We start from the raw sequence: 13,344 nt of genomic DNA on the forward strand, positions 1-13,344 counted from the left end.
TGCTAGCATCTCCATATACTGCTTAAGTCTTATCTGTCAATGTCTGCATAGCTTCCAGCAATCCAGGAAGGTGGCAGAAAACAACTGAGAATGTGATTTTGAAGCTTAATGCAGAGCTGTTGTCTCTAGTAGTCTTAGAAGTAGAATAGAACTTGTGGTGGAACATCATCTCGTGTTGCAGATACCATTTGTGACATAATTTTGTCTATTTTCCTGTTCCTACCCACTGTTTTATATGTGATTATTCCTGAAACTTCCTCCTGAGGTGCTTCCTAAGAGCCTACGTAGATCTCTCATTGTCTCATAAAGGCATACAAGGGGAGGCTTTTTGGTTAGTCAGTAGATTGGGATTGTTTTTTTGGTGTGTTTGTTTGATTTTTATTTAAAAAAAGAAGCTGTGGCACAAAGGTTGAAGAATTTGCACACAGTGGAAAACAGGAATGGATCCAAGTTTGCTAATTTCCCTCTACCTTGCATCTTATCTGCTGACTTGCATTCTCCCTTATTTAATAAACAGCATAGCTAATAGCACAGAGTGCTGTGCTCATCACAGCCATCAGCCACTCCACTCAAAGTTCTTACCTATCTGTCATCTCCTAGAGGTCAGTTATTATGTTTGCCACACAAATGCTGACATGCTCCCTTTGATATTTATTTTCACTGTTGCATATTCATGGCTTTGACAATTTATTCCAGTCACTTTCCGAATACCTGTTCAGGTAGCATGAAGGAATCTTCTTCATTGTCAGTGCTGGTCCAGCAAAGACATCAGGTGGGGATGGGGCAGGAGGTACTGCGGGACAGTCACTGTCTCTGTTTCCTAATTATATGGAAACAACTAAGGTATTTTGTTCTCCATGTTGGAAAATTTTTATTAACCGATGTCTTTAGACTAACAGTGAAAGTTCTTTCTGGGAGTGCAGTTAGTCAGGAGGATAACTTGGTCTGCAGTGTAGAGGACTGTGAAAATCTCTTCTGCCACCTCCTGTCCCCTTATCCCTTTGTCAATATTAATAATAAATAAGTCACAAATAGAGCACAGAAATAATTTTGTATCATTGTGCTATTCTATATGTCTCACTCTGTGCTCTTCTATCACTGCAAAAGGCTTTCATCAATAAAATATACTCAAGCTAAAGCTAGAAGTCAATAGTATGTAATACGTTTAAAAAATATTAGTAACATTAATGGAATCAAATTGCTTCCACCACTTACTGTCAATTCCTACATTCTAAATCACATCTTAAGAACGCACCGTTGGTGCTGCTCAGTTTTTAGTTCAGCATTAGCAGATGTCACCGGAATAAATGTCTTGACAGGCAATTGTCACAGCTTTTTTCCCCCTGCCTTTATATAGCAATTCAATATAGAATTGTCAGTTTTCCCACACACTCTGTGTTTAGAGTGAATCATGTATTAAATTACTTCAAATAGTTGATGCAAACTAGTTGGCATCGCTCTGATAACTCCTGAGGAAGCCAAACATAATATGAGTGCATGTTAAAATTATCTATAAGCAGTTCTGTTCTGTCTTCAAGAGTGAATGCTCAGCTGTGTTTCACTTCCAATGCATTTTTGTTTAAATCTTGCACTTAAATGGGAATGCAGAAGTGTGTGAAAGAAAAAGGGACTAATATATGTTAAAATTTCCACAAATTTAAATAATTCCCTTTTTTATACCTCAAGTAAAATAATGGAGTTTCAGTTCTTTATACTTCAAGTGAAACAATGGAGCACAGGGCTAATTAAATTAAAAGCAATAGAATTCTAGGGAATTTTAAAGTGGAATCTAAAGCTTAAGGGCTATATTTTCTTGAAAGTGAATGTGATTTTCAACTTTTAATGGCATTTGCTACTTTGCCTCTCAGCACTACTTTTTATGTATCAACAATCAGAAATCTTTTGCAAGAAAGAAACTGTCTCTGCAATCAGATCTCTACTTTCTGGTCACAAATTGCTCCTGGGTCCATGAATTGTATTAATAAAAATTGATAAGGCTGCATTGAATTTGAAAATACCACTACGTATTAAATTGTTTCTGTATCAAAATGAGGCTTGTAAAAGATCTAGTTGAATGGTTATGTGATAAAGCTTATAGTAAAGCTGGAGAAATACTTTCACATGAAAGGAGGTTTATAACACCTCAGCACATGCCAAAGAGAAAATGAATAAGGAACCTGAAGCATGGCAGATGTGATCCACAGCAACATGAAGGGGACAAGACGTGCTCATGCAAACATCTGTCACTAGATACACTGCAGGATAACTGATTAGAAAAACTACCCATTAATGACATCCTCCAGTGTGAGTGCCACAGTACACCTGAAAAAAAGGTGATAGATGGTTGTTCCTCCGATTACTATCCAGGAAAGATAAAAAATGCTATGCTGATGGATGCAGTTCTCTCTGCAGAGGTGAAGCAGTCAAAAGTCTGGAGAAATATTATCTAAACAACCCACTGAACAAACTGCAGATTAGCATGATTTAAAGACAAGGGAAACATTTTAGAACAGAATGGTCTGGCAACTTATAATAAAGCATATTCAATAGTTTTCCCCAGAATATCCAAACTGAGATGGAGTGCATTCACTGAAGATGTTACCAAGCCTATTTGAAAGTTGTTTGTATGAGTCTCTTCAGATGGCATTGTTAACTTGGAAATTTCTTTGACATGCAATGAGACAAAATGATTCTGTTGAACTCCAGGAAAATCTGTAGTCAGGACTTACCTTGAAAATTATGCATTATAAATAAGCATTTGCAAACCTCTGCCTTGGAGAAAGAAATAACCTGCTACCTTGCACCTTGATCTAAATAAAATGGTATATTAACATGAATAGAGCTGATTATGGCAATTCCATTTCAATCATATATAGAATAAAATAGGCAAGTGATTTGCTAACAGGTCTTGGGCACATGTGGAAAAAATTCCAGTCACTTTAAATAGCTAGTGTGACAGCTTAGTATACTTAGTCCTAAATCTGATGATACCTCATGGTCTGCATAATACAGAAGTTGATCGGGAGGATGCTCCACAGCAACTCTGTCTGAGGATTACTTCCCATACAGTGCTCAAGCCATGTTTGTAGGGTGAAATCAGGATTTTCCTTTCCAGCCCAGACCTTTGTCAGTCATTTATATTCATGGTTTTTTCCTCTCTTTGCTTCCATTTCACTGACCGTGGAGAAAGTGTCTCAGGCTCTCCCCTCAGCCAACAGCTGTAGGAGTGCTTGATATCCTTAAGCATAATACAAACTCTAAGTGGAAATACACATTTCCTCTCCTTTTTGGTTCTGTTAATTTGCTCTACAAATTGTGCACCTCTATTTTTTTGCTTGTTTGAATTCCGTAGACAAGTAATTTCATTTGCTTTTATTTTAACCTTGTTTCCCTTGGTGTGATTTTAACCTGAACTCTTATAATCCTTACAATAATCTCAGAAAAAGAAGACTCTGGATGTTTTTCAGTTTGATAAGTTCTGTACTATATTGCACCAACTGTCTGATGTCAAAGAGGCTACGTCTTTATCCGTCTATAAAAGATAGCTTGAGAAGTGTTTATAAAGGGCTTGGGAAGAAGAAGTATCTCTTTCTTAACATTCTCAGCCAGGAAATATTTCTTGCATGTAGAAAACAAGAAGTACTCCTTATTTCCAAAAGCACTTTAAAATTCTCATATGTAGATTGATTTCTCTTCTGGAGGGAACATTACGTGTGTTCTGAATATGGTACAAGAGTGCCTCGGTAAGTATTGGCTGTCATTTAAAACTGCATAGACAGTTCCATTCTTTTAAACTGGAGAAAGAAGAGATGAGAAGGCTGTGAAAGGCAGAAATGGGTGGCAGAAATGAGATCAAATATAGCCTTAGGCTAGCTAATTGGGCATAGCTGATAGTATAACTGAGGCAGCACGGCATTAAATTAAGAGCATTTGTTCCCAGTCTAAGGAGGGTTTGCAGCCTGTGCTGCACTCAGTACTATTACAGGTACTTCACATGTAGCACCTGAGCCAGCCAGTGTGGGCACATTTAGTAAAGCTGCAGTGTAGAGACCCATACAGATTTAGCACTCAGTTAATGGATAGAGCTTTGAAATATTCATACGGAGCTAATTCTGCTTCCAAATCCAAATAAATGGATTGTAGTTCTCAGATTCAATGATGGGCAATCACTCACCACCACCTCTCCCTTTCAATATCCAGTAAGATTATATATCTTGGAGTGCTGTGTGTGACCATTTTAATGTCATATTTGACATGTTTGGATTTTTAATTGATAGTTAAATGGAAAAAAAAGCTACGGTAGTGCACTGAAGACTAATGAAAATACAGTTGGTTAATGTAATTGTCATTGATTGAGAAACTAAACGTATTTGGTTAAATGAATTGAAATATCACTAGATGACATAAATATATTACTGTGCATCAGCCTCCTGATTGGTCCATAGCAGATGAATGGGCACCAAATTCATACTTAGAAACAATTTGTTCTTATAGTTGCATGTTCCTTAATCAGACACAGTGGAAGAAGGAGAGCTTAGTGCTCTCCCCATACATGAATTGAAACTCACCATTTAATCAACCATAGCTGGAAAAGATGAGCATTAGAAAAATGTAGGTCCATTTCTTAGTGCCAGATGAGAAGCCCACATCCTTGCATTGCAGATGGCTCTTTTCAACTAAGTAATTAAGTAAAATATGTGAGAGGTATTCACCTCTCACCAGCAGGTGAATAAACTCTAATAAATTGTAGATGAGCATTTTTACGATTCCTAGAAGCTAGGAAGCATTTCCCAGGGGCAACTTTATGAAATGTAGCCAGTCCAGGTCGTGGTGATCTTCTGATTTCCTTCCTTGAGTTCTTGTAAGGTGAGTGAAAAGAGAACCCAGACTGGATGCTTGCGTGCTATAAATAGTCAATGCTCTGCTAATTCTCAGCCTTGCTTAGCTGGCCTTTGGTACTTGATCAACTGATTTTGTCATTAGAGTGGATTCTCCTGTATCATAAATAAATTTAATTCTGAAATGGAGATAACAAAAAAATGTTCCTTGGAATTGATAAAAGAAATCTTATATTATTTGATGTCTTTGAAAGTCCTGTTCATGAAACTATAGATCATGATACTATAAAAGCAGTATGTATGGAAATTTACTGATTGCTGTCCTGATCTTGCAGGTCAGTAAGCAAATTTAAAATATTTATCTACAAAATGTAGATGTTTGCATCTGAGCTACTCACTTTCAGCAGTCTTTATAGCTGACAGAGATATAGTTGAAGATGAATAAGATTCATGACGAATAAGACTCATGCCTTCTAAGAGTATGTTTCTATATTTAGCTCAGAGGAATTGCTCTTTCAAAGTGTCCATTTCCCTCCATCAGGTAAAAAGGAATCCCAGAGTGTCTAGACATCTGCAGTGTAATTATCTACATCAGAACTAAAGGGAATTGTCGCCCTTTGTCAGTGATTTCACACCACTTAAATGTTAATGATACTAAAGCAACCTGTGATACTGTCCATTTTGCACCGCAAAATCAAGAGAAGCAAAACCAGTTTATGAAATCCTGCAAGCCTCCTTTTCCCTCAAACACCAAGACAATATTAGCCATATGTAAAAACAAGACTCCTCTAAGTGGGGAGCTGTCTTGAGTTTAGTTTGCCTGGACATGACTTCTGCTTCCACACCACCTCCCTGAGAAACTTATTTTTCAGAAACTATCATATAGAACATGCATTTTGTGAGGGATCTCTGGCTATGTTAACATTAGGATAGGATCTGAGATTTTAAAATATGAAGTACTACATGCTCAGCTTTACTGTTTATCAAGCAAAAATCACTGGCCTACAGCTGGAGGTGATGCTGAGACAGAATCACAGATTTATTCTTATCTAGTGCAGGTGAGAATCTGCTGCTCCCATAGTCTGGATCATAATATCCTCATAACCCAAAAATGCCATCAGTCTATGATTCTGAGTGGATGGGACAGTATAGCCCGTTTCTTCTTGTAGACTTTGCAGCACCTACAGCAATACACTTAGGTTGCTTCTAGGAGTCAACAAATATCAAAATACTCTTCCAAAAACTCAAGCAATCATTGAGCTTTATTTAGTTCCAGGATTGGAAATGAGAGCAGCATTCAGGTTTGGCAGATGAATGCTGAAGAGTTAATTTTATGAGGTGGTCTTGCCAAACACTCATGTTTAGACATGAGGAATGGTGCTTGAAGAGACAATAGTGTGGGGTAGGGTTCACTTGGGGTGTGGTTAAGGCTACTCTTTGGCCTTGTTTACTGTTCAAAAGATGCTGGATATTTCTGGATGGCAAAACTGGCTTTTGGAGGAAACTCAGCAGTTTCAGGGTTTAGATTTAAGTTTGTGGTCTATATTTGTCATCTCTTTAAGATGATGAACTGATAGGTTGAATAGCTTGTCTTTCACCTGTAACAGAGACAGCCTAGGTTATGGGCTGGTTTCATAACAAAGGACTATTTTGTGTCTTACCCTGGCCTGTAGCTAAGGTGAGGGTTTATGGTTAGCAGGGCTGGACAGAAAAGTAGATGTTTGTGTGGCAGTTTAGGGCTGAGAGCCAGAGGGGAAAAACTCATTCCTTCTTCTAGTTGTGATAGTGTCTTAGGGCTCTTAACTATATGCATCATGTTAGCGTAACAGACAGCAGGGCAAAGAGAGCAATGTTTAAAGGTGCAATACAGAAGGCACAGGGACTAGGCTTGTGCCAAGAGGCAAGAACATTCTGTGCTTCTCCACAGCCTGAAAAAAAGGTTCAAAGATAGAATCAACTTTAATGTTCAGAACAGCAGAACTTGAAATACTGGTTTTACTATTTGGATACTTAAGAGTGCTATGGTTTGGGAATCAGGCAAGTATAAGTCTTGCAGATGCAAAATCCAGGCTAAAACTATACTGACTGGGGTTTGGAGATTTGAGTACCAGGCTCTGATGAGCCTGACTCCATGCAGACTCCATCTAATATGAAGAGCAGTACAAGAAGTGGTGCATAGTATTCATATTACTTCAGCCTCCTCCAGAAGACTGTACACACAAACATAAATTACGCACGTTCTCACACACATGTACTTTATTTTCTGTTTTTGTTTAGGGGATAATAACCTTCCTTGTTCTAGAGCTTACAGAGTTATTAACAGCAGAATCTGAAGAGAGATTTGTTGCTATGGCTTTCAAGTCTTGATCTCTTACAATGAAGACCATTTCTAAAAGGGAAGAATATCTAACAAGCTTTCTTTCCAGCATGTCCTTTCTGTGTTAAGACTAATGCCTAATTCCACAGCTGAGTATAAAGTTATAGTATGTAGGACCACGTATATGTAGTAGATAGGACTAGCCTAAGCCAAGGTCTTGGCAATGTGTCTTCTAAAACACTCTTATCTAGAATGAACAGCAGAGCAATTGTTTCCCCATCCCTGTTGTCCAGCAGTTACATGCCACCCACAACCCCAATGCCAGTCATACCAAGAGACATTTCCCAGCAACAGGTGTATTCATAAGGAGTTTGCTTCCTTTTGGCACCAGTTCTCATCCTAAACTGTTAGACTTGACAAGATCCAAATGTAAACTGAGTCATTCAGTCTCTACAACCCAATGCTAACCGTAACCATAACCACAACCCTACCACAGACTTAAATAACAAACAACTCATCCAAACAAGAAGAAAGATCATGCTTTCCCATTGGTAGCAGTCCAGTCCACAGGCATTTCAGGATCTGTAAATCAAACTATCCAAGTGAATCTTGACTTAATTTTATAGCCCAGGGCTGCCTCTTCCCTTTAGTTCTCTCTCAAACTTAGATTAACAAAGAAACTATTCCGTCACATGGCTCTACATTTCATCCTGTGTCACTGAATCTTGCATCATGAAATCAGATCTTCAACACCTTTTCCACAGCCCTTTTTCCTTCTTCATCCTTAATCTTAGGTGTAAAAAATATCCAAGAGACATAAAAATCAGTCTAGCTACAAAGAGGGGCTTGCCAGGGTTAGACTTGAACCATTTTTTTTTTCCAGCATGGATGTCTACCCTGGGGGTACCTCTGGGGGGTATTCTCCACCTGGTATAACAGATTCACAACAAAGATATCATTGCTCTCAGTAACTGTAGCCTTATGCACTACCTTAACTTTTCTTCACTAACATTCCATAAGTTTAAACCAAATAAAAAACAAACAGAACTCAGCGGATATCCTAGGAATTTGATCTTTCCAGTCCAGAGCCTCACATCTAAGCCCATCCTGAAGCTAGGTTTACCTGAGACTGGGGTAATCCCTACCACAGCAAGAGCAATTTAATTTCAGCACTGACCATCACTCTAGTTTAGGGGGTCTTGCATTTTGCTTTGACCTTAGTTGCTAGCTCTTTGCTAGTCAGTGCTAGCCATGAAACTAAATATAGCTCAGAAATACCTGCACAAGAAAAAAAGACATCTATTTGTTCCTTCTCCTGACCACATTTACTTTCCATATCAGTGGACCGTAGAGATAGAAAATGAGCCTTGCCCCCACTGTTGCAAAAGTTCATGCCTTATCTCTATTCTGGCTCATTTTCTTCCTGCCATACAAGTGGCAGTAGGGTTGCTGCCCCACCTACCTTTGAGTTTGGTCTTTGGCCAAAGACACTGTGTGGGAGAGTGGTGTGTTTAACCATGGAAACATTGCATCTGCCCCAGAAAAACAGCCCTGATGAATGGCTTCCAGACCTTCTTAACATTCTTTTATTTCAGGAAAAAGGTATGGAGAGTGAAGTCCTGTGAATCTTTGTGGCCATGGCTGCTTTTCTGCAGACCAGCTGGAGAACCAAGGCTCAGGAAGTTGTCCTAGAGACAGGATATGATCAGCAAGAGATGTAAAATTTCTGCAAAGGCCACTGACAAGATTTCTTCCTAGTAGTAACAATTGAATCTTTACTAACTAAAATCTTGAGACTTGTGTCTATGCTGCAGAATAGCTATTTCCCCGTGAAATGTCATGGTCACTGACTCTTACAGTGAGTGTCTGTTGAATCAGAAAGGGCAGGCAAATCCACTCTTAACAAAGGTGTGGGAAAGGTCTCTTAAGCTGTTCTCCAAACTCTCTACTTCTGGTTAGTGAGACTGGGAAATGAATATGAATCCATTAAAACATTTGCTTTCTTTGAGTTCTTGGGTAGTATTGGTGTTTTTCAAATGATCTAGTTCCAGCCAGTTCCTGGCCTGGTATAGGCAGGGCAGCCTCCATGGCTCACTAGATGTGCCTGTAACTAAGGGAAGAGTTGCCAACTATTGGAAGCAGCAAGCAAATTCCTGTAATGGAGGAGGAGTAGCTCCTGTGATCTACCATCACATGCTGAAGTGCAAATACAGTGACACGCAGTCACCTGTCCGCTAAGGTGTAACTTCTTTGTCAAGAGTTAGGAGATGTATAGATTAATTTACAGCAAATTAGCAAAACTGTCATTAAATTAGAGTTGATCAAACTTTAAACATCATAGAATCATAGAATCACTTAGGTTGGAAAAGACCCTCAAGATCATTGAGTCCAACCATGACCTAACCATACTACCCTAACTAAAAACCCTCTGCTAAATCATGTTCCTGAGCACCACATCCAAATGGTTTTTAAACACATCCAGGGATGGTGACTCAACCACCTCCCTGGGGAGCCTATTCCAGTGCTTAACAACCCTTTCTGTAAAGAAGAGTTTCCTAGTCATCATAGAGCATCCTGGGATCTTGTGTGTGGTTTCTCAGGTCCTGGCAATATTCCTTGATGTTCTGATGTTCTGATCTTCTCTCTTTAGTTTTCTCCATTCAGCTCTCCCAGTCAATCATTCTTTACATGCTCCTGTGTACAATACTGAACTATTCTTTCTTTACATCTAGTCACAGGTTTAATCACATCTGCTGCCAACATCTGATGCTCAGCTTTTCTTTTTACTTGTTGCAGTTTCTAAACTGCCTCCATCCAATTTAAGTTCTTACTGTGCTAGGTTAAACACAAACAAAACTTTTTCTGTGACAAGATCAGCTTTTTCTCAGATCCTTACATTGAAGCTTATCTAGTCAGTTTGTTTTGGGACCAATAATACTGTCTGAATAACAGTGCCTCCCATTGCAGCTTGTGATATACTGCAAAATCTTTATGAATCTCTAGGTACAAACTGCCTGAAGGACTTTGTTGCTTTGGCCAGACAAAGCCAAAAGAAAGTAACAACCTGTGTTTCCTTGAAGGGCAGGAGGACACTTGGTGCATGTCACGGGATCTTTCAGCTTTGTTTTGTCTGAAAGGAATCTACACATGGACTAAAGCTGTGTGTAGTACAGTCCAGCGCGTAGCAAATGGGCTATGATTAGAGGAGTAGGTTAGATAGTAGTAGATTAGAGGAGTAATTTTCAAAGCATGGTAGGGCTTTGTAAAAACAGGCTCACAAAATGGCATCCTTAAGCCTATTCCAGTAGCCCCCATCTAGGCCAACACAAATGTAAGTCATTCTCTATCCTGATAATGCTGCTTCTTCAGGCCAGCAGACAATACACCCAGCTCCTCCACTTTCCACATTTGAACCTTCCCTGGCTTATTCCCTGGAATAAGGTTCATCAGCAGTCTTCTCTCTGTTGAATAAGAGCAGTTTTCTCCTGCTCTCACCTTAGCTGTCTGTGTCCCTGCTGCCCAGCCCCTCTTACCTCATACTCAACACATATCTGAGCTAAACTGCACACAGTAGTCTTACTTTAGTCCTTGAGTTTTGCAGCATCTGGCTATATACTCTGAACCTTGTTGTCAGTAACACTACTCCCTATTAAGCCTGAAAACTGAAAAACTCCCACCCTGTAGGCTATTCATATTGCTTTCTCCTTACCATAAATCAGACTTCACTCTCTGCTTTGCTAAATACTAACTCTAATCTTTGCCCTAATCCTGGTCTAAGCAGTAATCCTGTCACCTCGGTCTGAACTGGTGCTGGCTTTATGCCAAATGACATTGAATGTTTTTGGAGCCTGCTATCTAATTATTATTATTTTTTTAAAGTACACTCACTGTAGCTCATTGTATTCAGTGCCATTTCTTTTCTCATTTGTTGCCAATTCTCTTATTGATGCTTACTAAAAATCACACCTAGTCTGGTCTAGCAGTCAAGTTATGGTCATGACAGTGACTAAGATTTGGGGTGCACTAACCTTCAAAACCAGCAGAACTGGAATTTGAGGATGCACTTTTGTGTCAAAAGTAGGACTACTGATGCCCAGACCAAATCCCATCCAGGAAGACAGTCAGCCTGACTTGGTGTCCTGGAAGAGAGTCCTTCCATCCTTCCTAGCTTCCATTTTCTCCTGGTCCTTAGCAATCTGATGATTCTACTTCACCCTCTCCTAGGCTTTGTCAAAGGAATGGGATGTCCATGGGTTGGACAACTAACAGAGGTGTGCCACCAGGGATGTGAATAGCCATTTCTCCAGAAAGGCCAGATGGATGGAGATGGATCCTCTTCCCTGTCATAGCCACCGCATGACAACCACTACTGCAGCTCACTACAAGTCCCACCACTGTATTTTATTTTATTTTTTCAGAATCTTACCTAAGAGTAGATGAGATGAACACTTCATTAAGAGACATTGCAGACAAAATTTTAATTTGCAGAGAAAGAATATTTATGCCATGGCAGTGTCACGGGTGAGATGCAGGCCTGAACAGTCTTCCTTTCAAGAGGTAAGGTACAAGGGCTTCCTTTGTCATCCATGTTAGTTCAGCTGAGAACCTGGATCATTTATACTCACGACAAAGATAAATTGTCACTTGCAATAATGGAAGCCATAGAATTGTAGAACAACAGAGTGGCTTTGATTGGAAGGGACCTCAAAGCCCACCCAGTTCCAACCCCCAGCTGTAGGCAGGGCTGCCACCCACTAGATCAAGATGTCCAGGGCTCCATCCAGCCTGGCCTTCAGCGCCTCCAGGGATGGGGCATAATGCTCCCCACCTCTGCTGGGACCATTTGTGTACTAAAAATTATACAAACATATTACCATGATACCTTTAAAACCTGAATGCAAGTCTGTTGAAACATGCCATATTGGCAAGCTCAGAAAATGAATTCACCAGTTCTATATGGCTAGCAGCAATTTATTTACTGCAGCTCACAATGCAGCCTGTGTGAAGGCTGAATTCATCGAGGTGGGCTTAAAGGCAGCCTGCACACATCTAGGCAGCAGTGTGAGTTTTCTGAGTGATGACGAAACCAAGGGTTTAAAAGGCAACTTCCGTTCCCTTTTTTTCTTTTTTTTCCTATTTGCACTTCAGAATCCCTGTGCTGTTGCCAGAGAGGGGGGCAGAAGGCCATGCTGTGAGGCCAGGTTTCAGACTGAGACATTACATACAGTGTCTAATCCTGTAAACCATAAAAATCTCACGTGAATAGTGCCATTGATAAAGCTTGCAGGTAAGGGGCTGCTTGTGTGAATGACTGCTTGAAGGGCAGAGCTCTCTTAATTTGGTCTGTAGGAAACTTTCCTAGCTAAGTTTTGTGTAAAAACACCTAAAAATCAGATCCTAATAACACTCTTGGCAGAGTTGCATTATGATGTAGGAGGTCTTGCTGATAGCTGTGTGAAATGCAATGAAGTGATTAAGGGCTCTGCCAGAGCCAACATGCTGCACTCAGAGCAGAAGCTGCTCGGTGGGGCTGGGCACTGGGCTAGAAACATGAGGCAGAGACCACCCTTGAAAACCTGTGAACACAGCAAAGCACACCTTCCAGTCCCCATCCTGTGTTCAGGGAAAAGAGGAGGTGGGTGAGAGGGGGCGAAGGGGAAAGAAACACTGCTGTTTGTGAGGCTGTCTGTTAATGACGTGAGTCATTCCTCCAGTGTCAGCAAAGAAGCACTTAATTCATCCGCCAATTATAAATTAACACTGTAACTGCTTTGCCAGTCTAATTACCTCGCGATCTGAGAGGAAATGAGGGCTTGTTGTTCCTTAATAGCCTTTTCTTCAATGAACTGCTTCAAACATTGGCACTAAAAATAGCAGGGATGCGGAGGTGTGCGCAGAGCGAGACCTGTGTTTTGCTGTGAGCAGCAGGGCTTGTTCCTTCTGACGGAAATTGGAGGGAGGAAAATTTTATTCTGTAAGCTAAACAGGTACATCAGGTGTACGTGACAGACAGCTGGCTCTGGGTAAGACCCTGGGAGATAAGCATTTTCCTTGCCAAGACTGCTTTGTTCCATACAAAGAAGATTTTATTTTCCTAAATAGTTTAAATGAATATGAACTACTGGTCATGCAACTTCACAGGTATATATGAGTTTTCTTCTTTTTTCCCCTTCTTTTCTCTTCTTTTTT

The 13,344-nt window shown here is 40.1% G+C and overlaps 1 protein-coding gene across 1 annotated transcript in view; it reads right to left on the bottom strand.

The window, feature by feature from the left end:
• The window catches only part of PRDM1 (PR/SET domain 1), a 690,597-nt gene that overhangs the window by 253,974 nt on the left and 423,279 nt on the right, over positions 1 to 13,344 (bottom strand).

This window comes from Meleagris gallopavo, chromosome 2, assembly GCF_000146605.3.
Source record: "Meleagris gallopavo isolate NT-WF06-2002-E0010 breed Aviagen turkey brand Nicholas breeding stock chromosome 2, Turkey_5.1, whole genome shotgun sequence".
NCBI lineage: Eukaryota > Metazoa > Chordata > Aves > Galliformes > Phasianidae > Meleagris > Meleagris gallopavo.